Source organism: Papaver somniferum, chromosome 3, assembly GCF_003573695.1.
Source record: "Papaver somniferum cultivar HN1 chromosome 3, ASM357369v1, whole genome shotgun sequence".
NCBI classification, from domain to species: Eukaryota; Viridiplantae; Streptophyta; class Magnoliopsida; order Ranunculales; family Papaveraceae; genus Papaver; species Papaver somniferum.
The window spans coordinates 186,798,780-186,807,539 of NC_039360.1; positions in this window are offsets into that span (position 1 = coordinate 186,798,780).

An 8,760-nucleotide genomic window follows, 5' to 3' on the forward strand; every position below is an offset into this window, starting at 1 on the left:
TTATTCAACCAAGCTAATATCTTTCAACCGTTAGATCGAACTTAGCTTGTTACACACAAATGAAATGTACCCTCATTTAGGTTTATGTAACCGTACCTAAACGTGTACACCATGTTGGTTCACAAATAGTTAACCAAGGTTGGCCATATGATTACTCTCATATCAACCTTATTCATCTCAACAATAACTAGTTCAAATGAGTCAAATGAAACTAGTTAAATAGTTTTTCAATTGCTATAGAAAACACAATTGAAACCAAATCGGTTTGATTCACTTGAATCAATCATGAACATTATAGCCACGGTTTGCGAAGATTGCATTCCTTATGATTTAAATGTTTAAGTCCATGAACTGACCGTTTTGACAAAGTAACCAGCTTAAGTATGCGTACAGGTATGCGTACTTAAGCAACCAGATTTGAGTTTGTTTAGTTTCCATACTCGGCAGAAATTTACCTGTTCAAAAACTTCCGCCAGTATGCGTACGGGTACACATACTTAAGGTGACTAGTTAAGAGTTTGTCAAAACCAAACTCAGCAGAAATTTTCGGTTCGAAAACTTCCGACAGTATGCGTACGGGTATGCATACTTAACCTGTCTCCTTCACCAGTTTCGTATACACACATATGCATACACTTGGCTCCCAGTTTATGGATTTATACACTAATGTGAGAACACACTATATATGCTTATATTCAAACATGGTTACATTCTCAACTCTTTATTTCAATCATTGAAACATTCTTCTATAATGACAATAGCCGTTTTCACACACTATTAGCATCAAAGCAGTTTTCAAAATATTGAAATAATCATTATCGAAACATTCCAAGCCTACGTCAAATGATTGTATCACACAAAACATGTAAGATGTTACTCGAAAATTTTCTCATGATATAAGATGAACTTGGTCGAAGCGAAAGCTTACCAACACATATTTCGAGAAATATGTAAGCGAGATATACTCAGCTCGAAATCTCAAATGTGTATAGAGAAAACTATATCTTAACACGACTTATGTCTCAATATAGGACATAGACTTTCCAAGTGATAGATGAGTTCAAGTCTCCACATACCTTTTTTCGAAGAAGTTCCACAAGCTCCCCTTAGTACTTCTTCGTCTTCAAATGATGAACTCTGTGAAATTTAAGCTCAAATATACTATCTATGTCATAGTCCGAGACATCTACAAATAGGCTAGAAATCAAGACTTATAGTTTTGATCACTAACATTGACAAACATGCCTGAGATAGCAACGTATGCGAGTTCGACCGAGCAGTGCTCTAACAGTGTAGATATTAATAATGTCCGGATCCTTGTTGCTTTTTTCCCCTTTAAGAATAATCTAAAAAGAGTAAAACTCAGAGTTGACTCAACAACACATATTGTATTGTATGTTCTTACTATTTCAATGACATAATGAAAAGATAATTCATTCACTTAAGCTATTATATTTTAAATGTTAAGGCATTTCTGATAAAAACCATTTCCTCGCATACGACGTAGTTCTAGTTTTTTCAATTCAGCAGGAAGAGTTCACTGAATGGAATATAAGTAATGACTTGTCCTTTCGTAAAATTGTGGCCTTTTCAACATAGTTGGATCCAGAGTTGGTAAAAAGCATTGTATTTATGTGTTTTCAGGAGAGAGTAATCTAGGATGGGCTACTTTCCTGAAAATTATTGATTAATAACCGCGTCAGTGTCAGTTCAAAATCCCACAATGTCGGGCAACCACAGTGACTAAGTGGCGACAGTATTGGCGGAGGATCAGGTCCTTACAAATGGTATTAGAGTCTACCACGGTTTACCCGTCGAGGGTAAAAGAGTATTCTTGAAGGATTGTATCGGGAAAGGGTCTCATGAGTGAGAAAAAATGCCAGAGTTTAGGATTGAACATATTCCGGAGCCGAGGACGGCTACAAATTAAGTTGATGGTATTATAGTACTCCGACTCGGCAGGTAGGATTCGTCAAATGGAATATAGGTAATGGTTTTTCATTTCCTAACACCGACCCCATTTCAGCATAATTGGCTTCGTAGTTGGGGAAAAATCTCTATAGTTAAGCATGCTTGGTATTGAGTAATCCTGAGATGAGTGACCTCCTGAGAAGCTGTTGCTAGATGACCTCAACGGTGACCATTGAAAACCCCATACTTTTAGATGACCGCAGTGGCAATGTAAGGAAATTATCGGTAGAGGGTCAGGCCATTACATTTTACGACATTACGCTTCCAAATGTGAGGTTATTCGTTACATAATAATTATAAAACCATGATTAGTTAGTAAGTCAAATCGCTAAGTTCTTAACCTAATAACAATACGCTCTACTAAGAATAAACTCTATTGTTTAACGTTAAACCATTTATCAAGAAATACTTGCGATGATGCAAAATTACTCATTGGGCACCAATACTTGCCACTGTCACTATGGTCCACTTATATAATTGTTAACGAATCTAACTAAGTTTGGTACTACTTTTTTTCTTTAAAAAAAAGTACTTTGATTATCTTGTATTTTGGCGTTTTTGATAATCTTGTAAGCAATCATGTAATCACTATTTTGGTTTGAATGAATTAAAGTGTGATTTCCATAAAAAAAAAAACAATATTTTTCCATCCTAGTGTTTGGTAAAGATTTCAGAAAGTGTTTTTTATGTAAAACACTTGCAAAATTTATCAAATTTAAAAGTGGGGGAGAAGGTGTTTTTAAAAGCTTCAAAAGAAAATGTTATAGCTCACCCTAATTTCATATTTTATTTTCCAATTCTATCCCATCTTTTTTTATAACTGACAAAAATTATCCTTGAATCTATATATCACCAATTTTTAGTCGTTATATTTTATTCTTTGAAGATAATTTTTCTTTCAAACTACATTTTGATGTAAGTTTTTCACAATTATGCAACCCGATATTTGATTTTTCGGGTTGTATAACTTTTATTTATCAACAATAAATATTAAACAATTATTGATTTTTAAAAAGTGGCTAAGAAAAATAATACTTTTTAATAATAACACTAATTATTAAATTTAATATATATATATATATAATCTAATTGTAGAAATATTAATTTATTTTAAGCAGAATAAAATAGAATAAACAATTTTCACAGATATATCTGATTTTATCATTTTCTCACTAACTATAGTTGAACCTGATTTTTACCCAGACACAATTTGAGCGTTTTTTTAAAAATAGTTTTAGCTTTAATTTATGATTTGCAACCATTCAATTTCCTTTTTTTTACAGAGGTCGGCATAGTAACGTACATCGGAAACCATTCAATTGTTTTTTTACATATCTCGTCACAGTAATGTACATCGGAAAACACTTTTGTAAAGCTCGCAGTAATACCAAACTAATCCTAAGTATTAGCTAATAAAAATATATTTATTATCATGATTAGTAGAATAATTTCTATATTATCATTTTTAATTTTACATTTAAAAAAAATATTATCAGGGCTGTTACAGGGCCTACGGCCCATGGATGTGTGGTCCATCCAGTTATCCCTTTATATGTATATAATGTAACCTATGTAATAGCACTACTAATCTCTCTAATATGATGGTTTTTCTTCTTGTCTATATATCTCCTTCCTTCACCCCTAATTCTCCTCAATCACATTATCAGCACGATGCTATACCGCGGAGCTATATCAGATTGATTGATTTATTTTTTTGGTACACGGATTATCGTCAAGCTAATGATGAAATTACTGGAATCAAATAAGCTAAGTTGATCTACTTTCTCCTTTTTTTTTCGTCACCTGTTTTTTGATTTGGGCATCTCCCATAATCAATTCCCGTGGTGAAAATAAATTTTATATGTTTGTTCAAGTCAATCTGTGTATCCCATAATCAATTGATTAAATCCATGGTGAAAATTAAACTGATCTATACAAGCGATGTCTATGTGTATGCATCCCATATGAGTTTTGCATTTTATAATAATATTGTATGTTTGTGTGGGGGTAGATTATGTTTGTGTGATAATAATTTGTCACTTGGAATCATCTGGTTATAGAGGAAAGCGATGGAAAAGAGGGGATCTGTTCGTGTTGGGTAAAGAGGAAAACGACGGGAATGGAAACTGTTCATGTTCCAAAACATGTTCGTGATGGGAAAGGAATCTGTCTGTGTTCCAACCCGACCCAACCAGTATTGTTCCAACCCGACCCGGTCAAGCTTCAAACCCTACCAACCAGACCCGGCTCACTGTTCCAACCTGACCCGGCTCACTGTTCCATCTCATTGTTCCAACCCGACCCGGCTCACTGTTCCGGATCCTGTTCCAACCCGACCCGGCTTACTGTTCCAGCTCCTGTTCCAGTTTTGGGACGTGCACGATCAAGTGTGTTCCGGTTCTGTGTATATACAGTGGGAACCAAAGTCAAAGGTATGTAACTATAACACTAATGTGGGCCTTTACATTGAATACTTGGTAGGCTTATTTATTTGTTTTTAGAACATGCCTAGCTTTGTTTATTTTTATCTTAAGATAAGTCCATATCATATAAATAGTCAATTTAATTATGATTGTTGATCATTAAGAGTTTTGGATTTAGTGTTATTTTATTCTCTTGAATATGATATTGGTTATAGTTGAATGGTGTCTTTTGTTCAATTGGTTGTACCAACTCAATTCCAATGTATTTATTTGGGGTTTAGAAGTACTTGAGCACCATTATTGTGTACTTGATATTTTCTCCCCAAAATTTGAAATGTTCAGTGGGAAGTAATCTACTGGCTCGACTATTAAAGAGTCGGTATTTTCAAAAGATACGTTGCAAATAAAATCACATGTATTCCAAATTTTGTGGAAGAACTCATAAAAAAATAAATGATATGAGTCAGAAAATTTCCATTTCTCTACTTCATCCATGATACTAACGAACCAGTATATGTTGAAATATGACAACAAGAGAACTACCTTTAGTAATCTATTCAACCTAAAGTAATTGGTTGACATGTATGGTGAGATTCTCTTGGCCTATTGAGATAAAGAAATTTCTCAAATTAAGCTAAATGTAGCAAAATTGAAAATGGAAAGAACCCCGAAGTAATAAGGGTTAGACGTAATGACTCATATAAAGCATGTGAAAAGGGACATATATATCATGAGACAAAGATGTATTTTTTCCTAGTAGTAATGACACCAAAGTACATGTATCAGTTGAATATGGGATGAAGCTAAGATGTAATTTTAGCTCCCATCATAAATGAAAGAGTTAGAAATGCACCTGTTCATAGATGTTAATATATACAATGTAATGTGTGTATCATAGTAGCAACCAATTTTCACATCAACTTTAATGGCAACAAGAAATTTTCCAGGCCAGTTAGACTATCTTATTCAGTTGAACTAGATCCAATATCTGCACCTATGAAATGAAAACACGAGACATAAATTCTCTAAAGAACTTGAGATATATTGGGTGAAACGTAATATATATTCAGTCTAAAGTACTTGAGTTAAATCCCACTTTTATTACATAATAAGGCCACACCACTTATTAAAACTCTCAAGACCCAAATGTCTAACTCATAGTTGTTTTTCTTCCACTAGCTTAAGGAATTTAAACTAGTTGTTGAACTATTTCCTTATAATGTGACTACGAGGATTAGAAAAAAGACGTCACAAAATCTCTATATGTACCGAGAGATAATCACACCTTGTTAAATTCCAAAGAAACCCATGCAAATGGATATCTTGTGGAACCTGACTGTGATGATAATGTAATTGATTTTATCTTTTATAGTCACTAATGTATTTGGAAGGAAACATACTTTAGAGAGACTAATGAGTCAATTTAGTGAAATGTAAATCACTATAGTATTAATTTGCATTATTGAATCCATATTGACTCCGACGATGAAATGTTGGAAATTGACTCATACAGACTTTGACATAACCATAAAGGAAATTTGGTTGTGACATGATGTTTCGTTTTGAAAGGACTCATACGTACATCGCTGTGTTTGAGTGGACAAGACAACGGGAAAAATATTGACAGAATGCGAAGTAACGGCATATCTCTCAATAAGTGTTTTCTAAAGTACCTGATGCACAACCCCCTTCTCCCTCCCATTTTGCTTTTAATTAAGAGATCATATCACTCATTTTACAAAGTCATCAGTAAAACAGGATCGAGACCATCCTAAGATGCAAATGGTAAATAATCCATATTACAAAGATAACAAGGTGAAATTTAGAAAAATATTCATGCAGAATGCGGACCATTAAAAGTGACTTATGGCTCTGGTGAATGTTTTGACATTTTGTACTAGTTATAGTTCCCAAGAAATTTGCGTTTAAAAACTCCTAGCACATATTACACAATACAAAGTGCAAAGGCTCACCACCCTTATTAATGCTAGAGAATTTACATCAAAAGGACTTGATGAATATTGCATGTTTAATAGGATCAATATATAGCATCTTATACCCAATGGTCTCGCAGAGGCTACCATCAAAGGTTAAAGATGGTGCCTAAGGAATAGGTTATGCGTACCAACCTATCTTTTATTGCTTTGGGGATATGTCATATTACACACATCTTACTTAATTCGTTTTTAGAACCCAATATTAGTCAACCTTTTCTGCGTACCAGTTGGTAACTGGATTTAAGCCTGACATTCGTGTTCTTACGCATTTTTGGTTGCACTATATATGTGCCATTACGACTCCACATCGTACTATGATGGGTCTTCAAAACTGTTAAGTAGTTATGTTGGAAATGAGTTCCCAACAATTATCCGCATTTTAAAACTTTTGGCAGAGGATATCTTACCGCTAGATTTGCGGGTTATCACTATAATAAGACAGACTTCCCGTCGTTAGGGGGAGATAAGAAAAAGTATTTTCTAAGGGAACGATAGGAATCGTCGTGGTGTGTTCCCACTGTGTCTCATATTGGTTCTTGTACTCCACAAATATAAATGTGAAGTGATAAAGAATACTCGATTTTTAGAATGTACACTGATGTTGCTAAAGTGATGAGATCACACATACCAGCTGCAAACCTACCTGCAAAGTTACAAATCCTCAATACGGGATATACACCATAGACTAAGGTATTTCAACTACACTCAGTGGAAGTGTGGCTGAGGCCGTGGATCCATAAAGGAAGTTGGAGAGACCACTTGGTTCGATCAATCCTCACCTAGAAAGGAAGTAGGTGAGTAAGGAACAACTTATTTGTATCATTAAAAATTATCTCATAAGATTGTCTCTGAATATGTCCATGAACCAAACTGGAGGACGCTCCGAAGTTTTAAATGATTCTAGAGAACAATGAAATCCTAACGGATTATGAGAATGCATATGAGTCAATAGAAGGATCATGCATGCAAAATGATGATATAATCCATAAATAGTTGCTCCAGAAGTAGAGCACAATGAGATCGGACCATGCTTTATTTTGATTAATTTCAAATAAATAACATATTTGGCCTACGCGATCCAGATAGAACTTAGTTCTTTGAAAAAATACGGGTATTTGGTGTGGTAGTGCTAACCAACCTAGTGTAAAGCCTGTGGGACATATGTGGTTATTCGTCACAAAGTATACTGAGAAGAATGAGGTCTTAAATTATAAAGAATCACCTTGTGGCGCGAGGTTTCTCACAAACCCCTGGATCGCTTACTCTTTTGAACATCATAATGTTCAGTTAATTAGTTTTCTTGGTAGTTTCAAAAGAACTTGAAACATAGTATATGTGGTTATATCTATGCAGATTTAGACTCAAAGATATTTGCAAAAGTGCATGATGGCCTTTTGCTTCCCAAGTCGAATGGCTCTAAACCACAGAGTGTGTTTGTAGTTACACTGGAACACTCACTTATTGATTTAAAGAATCAAGCGGATGTGGTATACCCGTCTAAGTGACTATTTGATTGGGAAGGGATAAACAAGTAAGGTTTTGTGACATGCGTATTAAATAAGTTCCTGATTTAGAATTATAGATATCTATGTCGACGTTATGGACATGATAAGTACTCTTAATGAAATAAGAGATCTTACAAGCTATTTAAAATCTGAATTTGAGATGAAAATCCTTGGAAATCTCGATCTTATCTATGTTCTAAACTAGAAGACTGAGCTTGTGGTATATTATTCCACCAGTTTGCATATGTCCATTATCAGGCAACTTAACAAGGACGTGCATGATGCTAGCACTCCCATGATTAGTCGAGTTTCAAATGCACATAAGTGACCAATTCTTCTAAAGGAAGATGACGAAGTTGGGTCGGGAGATGAACTTTCCTTATCTAAGTATAATAGACGCATTATTGTACTTAGCATAATGTACTCGACCAAATGTTACATCCTCAATGAACTTGTTAGCTAGACATAGCTCAGCGCCAACGCAACGTCATTGGAATGGTATAGTGAATGTAATCATGTGCTTAAAAGTAACCATTGACATAAATTTGTTTTATCCATGCAAAGACATAAAAAAGGGATGCTAAAGAAAGTGCAATCTGAAGGTTGTTGATTATAAAGGAACAATAATCTCTTCTCTAACGAAAATAATCAAGGGGAGATACAGTAGACTATTTTCTAGGTCATTACTGATATTCAGTTTCGAAAAATACATGACTAAAGGAACAGTCTGGAACAACTCTGAAAGTAATCAGGGGGAGATGCCGACATCAGGGGGAGGATCCAAGGAAATGATGTCGACATATTTTACTTCGAAATTTAAGCTGTGTTGTACCCTTTTCCCTTCGATCGAAAATAGTTTTTCCC